Here is a 12897-nt window from a genome sequence, read left to right on the forward strand (position 1 = left end):
TTTAGGAAAAGGATCTTAAAGTGTGTTCTGCTGGTGACCAGGTGGTGGCAGCAGTGAGTGTGTGTGTGTCTGTGTGTGTGTTTGTGTGTGTTTGTGATGATGATAAATGAAAAGAATGAATATAGTGTTTCATCATATTTTACAAACATAACCCGTATTCTCTGATAATTTCAAGAAAAAGAAGCAAACTTGTGCCGGATGGAAGATTCAATTAGAGACAAACAATTGTGGACAGAGGCTCTTCACCTGGGGGGGGGGGGGTCCAGCTGTCCCATCAACCCTGGGGGGCTGCAGAATAAGCACTTATTCTTCAGAGTGTAGACTGGACCGGTGGAGCCTGACACTGACAATTCATCCAATGAACCCTTCCTTCACCATGGCAACACGATGGACACCTCATGATGCTTCACATAAATCCCACGTTGTGGAGGTCTGGAGAGGATCAGGACGTGGCCCCTCAAGGAGGAAACCCTCAAAGCTCTTTCAGCCTCGATTGAACAACCATTGGTTGAAGCGTGATCCATGTCTGCAGGTCTGTGCTCATCGGTGAGAGGGACTCTATAAGGGGACACATTGTGAATAATGTCTTCATCCAAAGGAGGCTTCATTGTTCCGTGTTAGCAGCGTGCATGAAGGTCACAGCAGGTCACACACACAATTACCTCTGTGGGGGTGAATGACATCACTGCCCATGTAACCTTTGTGTGGCTACATTTAGAGGAGCAATGAGCGTTTAATAAAGGTTTCGTAGAGATGGTTTAGGTCTAATACTCCAGCCAGCATCAGAGCAGGTTCCTCATGTTCCAGCCCTGGTTTGGATCAGGATCAGAGGTTTGGTTCCTGTTGATGGATCATCTCTGGTTGAATCCAGAGCGAGTCAACTTCATTCCAGTCATAGCCGGCAGAAGGTTGTTTTTTTAAATGCTACATAGTATCCAGAGACTTGATCTCTCGTCTGGATCTTCATGTGTGAACGTGTGAGTGTTGCTTTTGGCCCGAGGTGCACAAAGTCCACACCCATCAGTCTGCATCAGCCATCCAGACGCAGCAGGACCACGGCTTTATGAGGCCGGTCTTCACACATGCCAACCCTCTCCTGGCCCTCTCTCACACACACACACACACACACACACACACACACACACACACACACACACACACACACACACACACACACGGTCTGCTTGTTTCTGCTCGGTGTGAAGCGTTATCACGTTAAGAAGAGTCTGCTGTCAGTGAGCCACCGGCCGGTTCCTCCACCCTGACGTGCACTCACCTGGTGCACGTCTCCACCCTGACGTGCACTCACCTGGTGCACGTCTCCACCCTGACGTGCACTCACCTGGTGCACGTGGCGTCATCCGCGATCCTCTCTGTGCACAGATTAATGTCCACTGTGGCCCATGCAGATTTAACCCTTTGTCCAAATGGCAAACCCATGGTAGAAAGTGGAATAAGTCTGGAAGTACTATTTGGGGAGGGGGACCGCTGTAAGCGCTATAATGAGTAACAATCAGTTCATAAGTTACTGTTTTACTGTTAATATGTTAATATTGCACTGGTTCTGGTTTGGTTTCCAAAGGGTTGAGAAGAAGAGAGGTCTGGAGGTCCTCTCTGGTCAGTTCATGAAGCAGGAGGAAACGAGGCCACAGACACACGTCACAGTCTGATCTGGTCTTTAAGAGAAAGAACAGCTTGACTCCATCTGCTGCTTCAGGGATTCATGAAGGAGAACTTAATTAAATATGTTGATAAGTTAATATCTCTGTAAACTCTTCAAAGAACAGAAATGTTTCTGTGCCTTCATTTGTCCAACCGACCACCCAAAAGATGTAGGTTTAATATCCAATTCACATCTATAAATTCACATCTGAGAAGATGGTAAAACTGGAGTGATAATCGTGTTCTGCATCCATTGTTTCCTCCCTTGTGCTCCTGTACGGTGCCCTTGGTTCTCATCAGTTGGATCTCGTCTCCAGCTCCTGGCTCTCCATGAGGACTGTCTTCAATGAGGAAGGTTCTCGATGGCGTCTCGCATTGGACCGGGTCATGGACCCTCCAGCTGATGACTGTGACCTCTGCACAGCTCTCACAGGGGCTCTTTCCTCCTCGAGTGGTCCTCACCCCGAGAGCCTCTTTGCTGCAGCGCTGAGAGGGAGGAACCCACATGGTGAGGAACCCATGCACCAATCATCTATTTTCTGATGCTAAAATATAAACATTCTACGGTGAAATCCACAGGAGGAGAGCTGCTGAGCGTTTAGCTGTTAGCCGTTAGCTGTTAGCTGTTAGCTGTTAGCCGTTAGCTGTTAGCTGTTAGCCGTTAGCTGTTAGCTGTTAGCTGTTAGCAGCTTCTGTTCGTGTCCCAAAGTGTGCTTGTATTTACGTTTTACTTAATTTTTGTATTTATATATATATATATACATATCATGATATTTTTATCAACCTAACTGTTGGTTTTGTCGTCTTTACTTATAATATTGGAATACATGTTTATAAGAAAACATCATAAAACGAAATAGCTAAAGAATATCTTTCTCACTTATGAGTCCAAATAACTGATCACCATGTCAGAGCCTATTTATCCATCACGGTGACGGATCCATACAATAAACAATGTTATGTAATCACCTCCGGCTCATATTAAATAAACTGATATTTCTGACATGTTTACCGATCAATCTGAGCATCACACCTGCTCCCGTCCAGATGAGCGGGCGCTTGGACTCACATCGCTATGACAACGCAACCTTCTGATTCTGATTAATCTGTGAGTAAGACGGGCAGGTCCTTTCATCTCCTGGGGTCACTGGGGGTTGTCAAAATGTGACGATTCAGATGAATGAGATGTCAGGTGAGGCTGATGGAGATGAAGGGTCAGGTGAGGCTGATGGAGATGAAGGGTCATGTGAGGCTGATGGAGATGAAGGGTCAGGGTGTCGAGGGCAGCTTAAAACTCCCGTTCTGCTTCATCCCAAAGAGCAGATGACTGATTAAGGCCTCGTCCCTCCGGCCTTGAGGAGAGACTCTGTGAGTAAACCAACGCATTGGAGCGCCGATGTGAACCTTCACCGGTTGAGAAGATCTCCTCGTGTTCCTCTTGAAGTTCTTCATTCCATTCAGCACCCGGGCTTCCATCACTGGGTCTGGTCTGCAGAGGTCATGAGCGTAGTTTCTCTTTACAGAGGTTCACGGCCGGCACCCGGCCTGAAGACGCCCCCCCCCCCCCCCCCCCCCGCTCCATCAGGCTTTTGAATGGTGGTCCTGTGATTGGTTCGTTATCAGCAGCTGAGGAGGTGCAGACCCCTTTCCTGCTCTTTTATTCTCATGATTGCCTGTCGTATCTGTGATTGGTTGGTGTTTTTCTGTCAATTTGTCCCTTCTCTCTTCATTTTTGTGTCACATCACGGCGATCACTCCCTCTGGTGAGTCACCCTTCATCAGGACACGTGTTTAGAGGAAGAAGAACAAGTTTGTGGTTTTTCCTTCATTTTTAGTTTGCATTAAGCACAAATGAAAGAACCACGTCTCACACATGTTATTGCTGTCATTTTTACTTTTAGTTGTTGTAACTATTTCTACGTAACTATTATGTTTATATTTGTACATCATCTTTTTTATTGTTGGTCTATTATTTCATTTATTATTATTATTATTATTTTGCATTCGTCTTTGCATGTCTGTAATTGATTATTACAGCAAAAATATACTTTTAATCATTTTCTCACATTTATCCTCATGTGCATGTTGTTAAATTGTGTTTTATTGTGAGGTTTTGAGCTTACAAAGAACATAAGGGACAGTCCTCACAAAGATACAAGTACAAGGATGTGTGTGTTTTATCCATCACATCTGTTTACACATTTTTATTCACATCTCAGCAACAAAGCAATTTTTAAATTAAAAAATAAGCTAAACAGTATGAAAATAATAATAAAATGTAAAAGAATACATTATAGTGGGATGATTTGGTTTAATTTTCCAGGAAATTAATGGGTGCCAAAAGTAACACAACTGTGTGTGTTTGTGTGTAAGCGTGAATGATTCAAAGACTAGTTTCCTTAAAGGTGTTATAATAGTGGGTCTGCCTCATTACTGACTCACTAAACACAGGTGTAGGGAGGGAGAGGATATTACTGAACCTACAGAAAGCCGAGGCAGCAGACACACACACACACACGCACACACACACACTCACACACACACACACTCACACACACACACACACACACACACACACACACACACACACACCTGGAGGCGAGATGAGAGCTGTGAAGAAAATAACTGGTACCAGTGTTACATTAACCTGCAACGCCTTGTCAAAGCAGGGCAGTCAAAGACACACTCACACACACACACACACACAGACACGCACACACACACAGTCATGGTGCCGTGTCAGTGTGATTAAGACCCCTTGACTTTTAATCAGTTTAATTTGGCGGATGAAAAAGCTAGTGTGTGTGTGTGTGTGTGTGTGTATGTGTCTGTGTGTGTGTGTGTGTGTGTGTGTGTGTGTGTGTGTGTGGCCTCTATAGGCTCAATAACCGACACGTTAGTCCTTGAGGCTCGTCGTCATGTGACCGTTGAGTCTCTGCACTCAGAAATGACTCCTAAAGAACTCAAGCTCATTTTGTTTGTACGATGCAACAAAACATTTAGGTTGTGTGTTATATGTTACACAATCACTTCTAAAAACCCAACTATGCTCAGACGAGCTCTGGTTGGACTTGTCCTCATGTGTTCATGTCTCTGGTTGGACTTGTCCTCCTGTGTTCATGTCTCTGGTTGGACTTGTCCTCCTGTGTTCATGTCTTTGGTTGGACTTGTCCTCATGTGTTCATGTCTCTGGCTGGACTTGTCCTCGTGTGTTCATGTCTCTGGTTGGACTTGTCCTCCTGTGTTCATGTCTCTGGTTGGACTTGTCCTCATGTGTTCATGTCTCTGGTTGGACTTGTCCTCCTGTGTTCATGTCTCTGGTTGGACTTGTCCTCCTGTGTTCATGTCTTTGGTTGGACTTGTCCTCATGTGTTCATGTCTCTGGCTGGACTTGTCCTCATGTGTTCATGTCTCTGGTTGGACTTGTCCTCATGTGTTCATGTCTCTGGTTGGACTTGTCCTCCTGTGTTCATGTCTCTGGTTGGACTTGTCCTCCTGTGTTCATGTCTTTGGTTGGACTTGTCCTCATGTGTTCATGTCTTTGGTTGGACTTGTCCTCATGTGTTCATGTCTTTGGTTGGACTTGTCCTCCTGTGTTCATGTCTCTGGTTGGACTTGTCCTCATGTGTTCATGTCTCTGGTTGGACTTGTCCTCCTGTGTTCATGTCTCTGGTTGGACTTGTCCTCATGTGTTCATGTCTCTGGTTGGACTTGTCCTCATGTGTTCATGTCTTTGGTTGGACTTGTCCTCATGTGTTCATGTCTTTGGTTGGACTTGTCCTCCTGTGTTCATGTCTCTGGTTGGACTTGTCCTCATGTGTTCATGTCTTTGGTTGGACTTGTCCTCCTGTGTTCATGTCTTTGGTTGGACTTGTCCTCGTGTGTTCATGTCTCTGGTTGGACTTGTCCTCCTGTGTTCATGTCTCTGGTTGGACTTGTCCTCATGTGTTCATGTCTCTGGTTGGACTTGTCCTCATGTGTTCATGTCTCTGGTTGGACTTGTCCTCCTGTGTTCATGTCTCTGGTTGGACTTGTCCTCATGTGTTCATGTCTCTGGCTGGACTTGTCCTCATGTGTTCATGTCTCTGGTTGGACTTGTCCTCATGTGTTCATGTCTCTGGTTGGACTTGTCCTCCTGTGTTCATGTCTCTGGTTGGACTTGTCCTCATGTGTTCATGTCTCTGGTTGGACTTGTCCTCATGTGTTCATGTCTTTGGTTGGACTTGTCCTCATGTGTTCATGTCTTTGGTTGGACTTGTCCTCCTGTGTTCATGTCTCTGGTTGGACTTGTCCTCATGTGTTCATGTCTTTGGTTGGACTTGTCCTCCTGTGTTCATGTCTTTGGTTGGACTTGTCCTCATGTGTTCATGTCTCTGGTTGGACTTGTCCTCATGTGTTCATGTCTTTGGTTGGACTTGTCCTCCTGTGTTCATGTCTTTGGTTGGACTTGTCCTCGTGTGTTCATGTCTCTGGTTGGACTTGTCCTCATGTGTTCATGTCTCTGGTTGGACTTTCTTTTAGCGAAAGAGTCTTAAAGTCAACTACAGAGACTCGCACACATGCACATGCACACACACACACACACACTAACACACACACAGACACACACACACACACACACAGACACACACACACAGACACACACAGAGCGAGCTCACATGATTTCTTTAATCCATGCCCAACTGAATCTGAGCGATTATTTTCACCAATGATATGCTAATTTATTCATAACTGCCTCATTACAATTGGAGCCCTGTGAAACATTAGTACGAGATGGAGGTGTGTGTGTGTCTGTGTGTGTGTGTGTGTGTGTGTGAGATCTTTAACATACAAAATAAAAGCAGCAGCTCTTTTGCCGCTGATGAGTTTTATAAACAACGTCCTCCAGTGATGTAAATAAATGATGTGTTTGAGCTATAATTCGTCAGCGGTTAATCATCATTATTCAAATATCCAAAAGTAAAAACAACATCAACACAAACGGAAGCAGAGCGACGAGGCTGAAGGACTGAGCAGGTCTTCTGGTGGAGACATCCAGCTGGCTCTGTCAATGTTCCAGTCCTCGTCTTTTGTTGTCCTCTTGTCTCACATGCAGTACCGTGTCTGGCCACTAGAACCTGCAGCTCGGAAGCCTCCACCTTCTTCAGTGGTTTGTTTGGTGCTGAGATGCCATTGGCGATGAATACATTGGAATTCATGTTCCTGTTCTACTGAAGCCCAGGTGACACACGGGGCTCTCAGTGACCTGTGGGAAGGGGCGGGGCTTAGTCTGGTGTCAGTTATTGAGATGAATCTTCTCAACTTGAGATGCTTTTAACCATCTTTTTCTGAGAAGAAGAGAAGAAGATGAAATAATTACAGATAAAGAAAAGTGTTGCAGTAGGAAGGTCAGGACAAAGTGTGGAAATAACTGTGATCCTTTGAGTCTGAAATCTCCTGTTGAGGTCTGCTGGGTCTGCTGGAGGAGGAAGAGATTTAAAGAGGAAGAGGAGCACAGACCAACCTCATACATACGAATAGATTTTGTACATTGTTTTATTTCTCATTTTGAACATGCGGCTGGTTTATTGATATAAAGTGAAGATCTGCAGAGACCTCCGTTTGCTGGTTTCCTGCAGGAGGTTCATGTAATTAATAGTGGGAGCCGTCCACTTGGGGCCAACTGGGTCCAATGCTCCCAGTCACTATGTGACGCTGAGACGGCTTTGCTTGTCCTGTGTTATTTACCCACTTTCTCTTCTTTCATTTTTCTTGGCCAAGGCCCAGTGGGAGAGTCATGAAACTGAGTAATGATTTGGACACTTACCCATTAGGTGAAATTGGCAGTGTCCACATTAAGTACTTAACAGTGATTTCAACTTGGAGCTGCACCACAGCTTCTTGTGGATAGCAGTCAGCCACCTGAATGCCACGATCCTGATACGACACACATCACGCTGTGAGAATCCAATGCCTTCAGGTTGAAGTCACAACATTCAGGACAAAGCGATTTTTCCATTTCCTCTAAACTAATATCTGCTTGATGAGTTATTTTCTATTTGTGAGGAACGGTCTCCAAAGCAGGAAACATAACCTGTCTTTGGAGAAGAGATGAATGAGGTCCTGGGTCGGGTTTGGCACTCAAACTTGGGAGAACCAAGCAGGTTCACTTATGTCGAGTCTGAAAGGTGTCCAGTAGATCCAGACATGGAAACAAACTCGTCTTTGGTCAGGACCACGTTATCTAGACTGTGGAGTCGCTGTTTCTATCTGATCAAACCCGACTCATGCACACTGTAGGAATATGGGGCCATCTTGGCTTTAACCACCAGATAGACCACCAATAGGGCTATGCTATGCTATGCTATGCTAGGCTGTCCTGTTGTCATCAGCTCTCCAGGCTTGCTGTTGCAGTTTGGGACAAACCCAGTGCTGGCTGTTGCTTTATATTCACCCTCAGAAAAGAAGAGGCGATGCAGTGAATCTCTCTGAGGTTAATTGACTTGCTTCCTGTGAGCCAGCAGGTGCTTGTTGTTGACTTTGGCCCGTCTCCATTTGAACGCAAATCACAATCTCTCACAGGTTCAAACACCTAAATGTGATTTATCTGCATTGAAATACACCGTCTGCTCTTTAGAAGTGCTGATCACAAGGATTTTAATGTAAAATAGCTTTATTCGTCCTCAATGATGAATACGACGCAGACCTTTTTAAACCGGCCGTATTGATCAGAAAAAGACCTCGAAGGCTATGAAACGGCAATCCATCACAGAATGTGTCAGTTCTCCACTTTCTCTCTGCACAGCTCCTCCTTACACGCAGCCGATCAATAATGTTCATTAGTGCTGCGTTACGCTGCAACATGATTGAGGGTTATTTATGACCCAGTTTCCTCTGGGAATGTTTGCACCACAGGGAATTTAACGACGCCTTTAAAAAAATTAATAATAATCAATAATGGCCTCTTTGTTTCTGTCTCCTTTCCTTGTTGCCTGGCAACAGCGTTAATGTCACATGTCGGCTTACGGTTCAGGGTTATGGTCGAATCGTCTGCGTATAAGAAATAAATGTCATCCATCGTTTGCTTTTAAGCCTCAATTTCAGCATTTGTCATCATCTTCGTCTTTGGCCGTCGCCATCTTGGTTTTTACAACCAGAAGTTACACAAAGTACAACCAAACGCTGAGTAAGACATTTTATAGGCATTAAGCCTCATGCTGTTAGTTGTGTGATTAATAATTTGTCATGTCACTGGTCGTACTCACAAAACAAAGCTGGGATCTTGTCATTGTACTTTAAAAGGAAACATTACAATATGTTTCAAGGTGGCTACAATGCATTCAGAAAAGCAACAATTGTTTGCATGTGAAGGCATAAAATGATACATATTACAAGATAACTTCTTCCTTTCCCCACTTACCAAAACAGCTTCACACCAAATACTTTATTCAACAAAGTTTAGTTTGACTTATTTTTGTCTTTAGTTTATTTTTCATGTTGAAGCAGCATCAGGTTTGAACTTCCCTCAAAGATCAAATGAAGCGGGTCACTTTCTCTTCATTTTCCTACATTTCCCACGATACACGTCTGTGGGTTAATGAGACAGAACAAAGCAACCACGTGTTTGTACTTTGACTCGTAGTTTTTATCCACATTTGATGCTTGATGAACAGGGGGCGGAGTCACCTGGTCTCCTAAAACACATATTTGCAGTGTATTTGATTCCCATCTGGCTCCGTTGTCTTTGGACTTTGGGCAACTTAAAAAACTGCTTCCAATGGTCAGGTCATCTGTGTGTGTCAAATGTTTTGTTGCTTCAGAACCGGTGTGTTAATACCAGCCTCCAATCACGCTCACACAATGCATTGTGGTTAATATTGTAAAAACAAACACCTGTAAGAAAGATGAATAAATATCAATAGAGCACAGCGGACTGTGTAGGTTAAAGTTACGTTTGACATTCATGGCATCTGTTGGTAGCAGTCAGCTTTTAGCCTGCTTTGGCACTGAGGTCTTTGAGAAGCTCCGGTTATAACGTGGAAACGGGCTGAAGGTGAGTTCAGAGACACGGAAACTCATCTTGGAAGTTGGCACGGTGGATGATGGAAAGATGGAAGTTTGCCTGAACAGTCATTAGGAATTTTAAAGGAAAATGAGTTTGAACCCAGCTGTAATAAACTAAAAGGCAGCTTGGCCAGGACGAGGGAAGTAGCCCCTGTGGGGACGCTGCCAGCTGATGGGGGGCCTCCGTCCTACGGCCCCAAAGACTCATATTTATGCCTGTGCCAATAAATATTTGTTAAAGTCTCTCCTGATTGAAACGAAGTGTTAATTGTGTTCATGCTTATTTATAATATTTGTTTGGATCTTCAAACTGTCGATCCTGTAAATATGCTCCGCCAGGCTGAATCCTGCTTTGAGCATAAAGAGGACTCAGATGGTTCTATGGTTGGTGGTCGTGTTGAATAGTGATTCTATTTCATTGCCGTACGCTCAGCAGTGTGAGATGTGTCTCTCTGCCACAGAGTACACAATCATGTATTGGCTTATTGATCATCTGCTCAGACACACACACACACACACACACACACACACACACACACACACACACACATACACACATACACACACACTTATAGATGGTCAGTCTGAACGGTGGATGAAACCCGGTTAAAGGTTCTTGTTTCATGCTGTTGACAGATTGGAGTCGAAAGTTTCTACAGAGAGGATTATAGATTTATCTTCTTATATCAATACACAAATCTGAAAATACAGCCAACATTTTCATGAATAAAAACAATATGAATGGATGAATCAATGCTGCAATGAAGAGAAACAAAGCATTTCAAGTTTAGTCCCATGACCAACATCACATGTCATTTAGCTGATGCTTTTATCCAAAGCGACTTTATATAACATAATTATAATGTGTTACATTTTACCTGAGGAGCAATTGGGGGACAGGTGTCCTGCTCAGGGACACTTTGACATGTCACATGGGGCAGACGGGATTCAAACCACCAACCTTGCAGCTCCCAGCGCATCACAGTACTCCATGACCACCATCACCAACATGAAGAATAAAGAGTAGATATCAGCATGAAACTTCACCACTTCATCACCACGTTAAGACGAGCATTTATTGAATGAAAGAGTAGATATCAGCATGAAACTTCACCACTTCATCATTACATTAAGATGAGCATTTATTAAATGAAAGAGTAGATATCAGCATGAAACTTCACCACTTCATCACCACGCTAAGAGGAGCATTTATTGAATGAAAGAGTAGATATCAGCATGAAACTTCACCACTTCATCACCACGTTAAGATGAGCATTTATTGAATAAAATAGTAGATATCAACATGAAACTTCACCACTTCATCACCACATTAAGAGGAGCATTTATTGAATGAAAGAGTAGATATCAGCATGAAACTTCACCACTTCATCACCACGTTAAGATGAGCATTTATTGAATAAAATAGTAGATATCAACATGAAACTTCACCACTTCATCACCACGTTAAGATGAGCATTTATTGAATAAAATAGTAGATATCAACATGAAACTTCACCACTTCATCACCACGTTAAGATGAGCATTTATTGAATAAAATAGTAGATATCAACATGAAACTTCACCACTTCATCATTACGTTAAAACGAGCATTTATTGAATAAAATAGTAGATATCAGCATGAAACTTCACCACTTCATCATTACGTTAAAACGAGCATTTATTGAATGAAAGAGTAGATATCAGCATGAAACCTCACCACTTCATCACCACGTAAAGACGAGCATTTATTAAATGAAAGAGTAGATATCAGCATGAATCTTCACCACTTCATCATTATGTTAAAAAGAGCATTTATTGAATGAAAGAGTAGATATCAGCATGAAACTTCACCACTTCATCATTACATTAAGATGAGCATTTATTAAATGAAAGAGTAGATATCAGCATGAAACTTCACCACTTCATCACCACGCTAAGAGGAGCATTTATTGAATGAAAGAGTAGATATCAGCATGAAACTTCACCACTTCATCACCACGTTAAGATGAGCATTTATTGAATAAAATAGTAGATATCAACATGAAACTTCACCACTTCATCACCACATTAAGAGGAGCATTTATTGAATGAAAGAGTAGATATCAGCATGAAACTTCACCACTTCATCACCACGTTAAGATGAGCATTTATTGAATAAAATAGTAGATATCAACATGAAACTTCACCACTTCATCACCACGTTAAGATGAGCATTTATTGAATAAAATAGTAGATATCAACATGAAACTTCACCACTTCATCACCACGTTAAGATGAGCATTTATTGAATAAAATAGTAGATATCAACATGAAACTTCACCACTTCATCATTACGTTAAAACGAGCATTTATTGAATAAAATAGTAGATATCAGCATGAAACTTCACCACTTCATCATTACGTTAAAACGAGCATTTATTGAATGAAAGAGTAGATATCAGCATGAAACCTCACCACTTCATCACCACGTAAAGACGAGCATTTATTAAATGAAAGAGTAGATATCAGCATGAATCTTCACCACTTCATCATTATGTTAAAAAGAGCATTTATTGAATGAAAGAGTAGATATCAGCATGAAACTTCACCACTTCATCATTACATTAAGATGAGCATTTATTAAATGAAAGAGTAGATATCAGCATGAAACTTCACCACTTCATCACCACGCTAAGAGGAGCATTTATTGAATGAAAGAGTAGATATCAGCATGAAACTTCACCACTTCATCACCACGTTAAGATGAGCATTTATTGAATAAAATAGTAGATATCAACATGAAACTTCACCACTTCATCACCACATTAAGAGGAGCATTTATTAAATGAAAGAGTAGATATCAGCATGAAACTTCACCACTTCATCACCACGCTAAGAGGAGCATTTATTGAATGAAAGAGTAGATATCAGCATGAAACTTCACCACTTCATCACCACGTTAAGATGAGCATTTATTGAATAAAATAGTAGATATCAACATGAAACTTCACCACTTCATCACCACGTTAAGATGAGCATTTATTGAATAAAATAGTAGATATCAACATGAAACTTCACCACTTCATCACCACGTTAAGATGAGCATTTATTGAATAAAATAGTAGATATCAACATGAAACTTCACCACTTCATCATTACGTTAAAACGAGCATTTATTGAATAAAATAGTAGATATCAGCATGAAACTTCACC

Source organism: Pungitius pungitius, chromosome 20 (genome assembly GCF_949316345.1).
Source record: "Pungitius pungitius chromosome 20, fPunPun2.1, whole genome shotgun sequence".
Taxonomy (NCBI): Eukaryota; Metazoa; Chordata; class Actinopteri; order Perciformes; family Gasterosteidae; genus Pungitius; species Pungitius pungitius.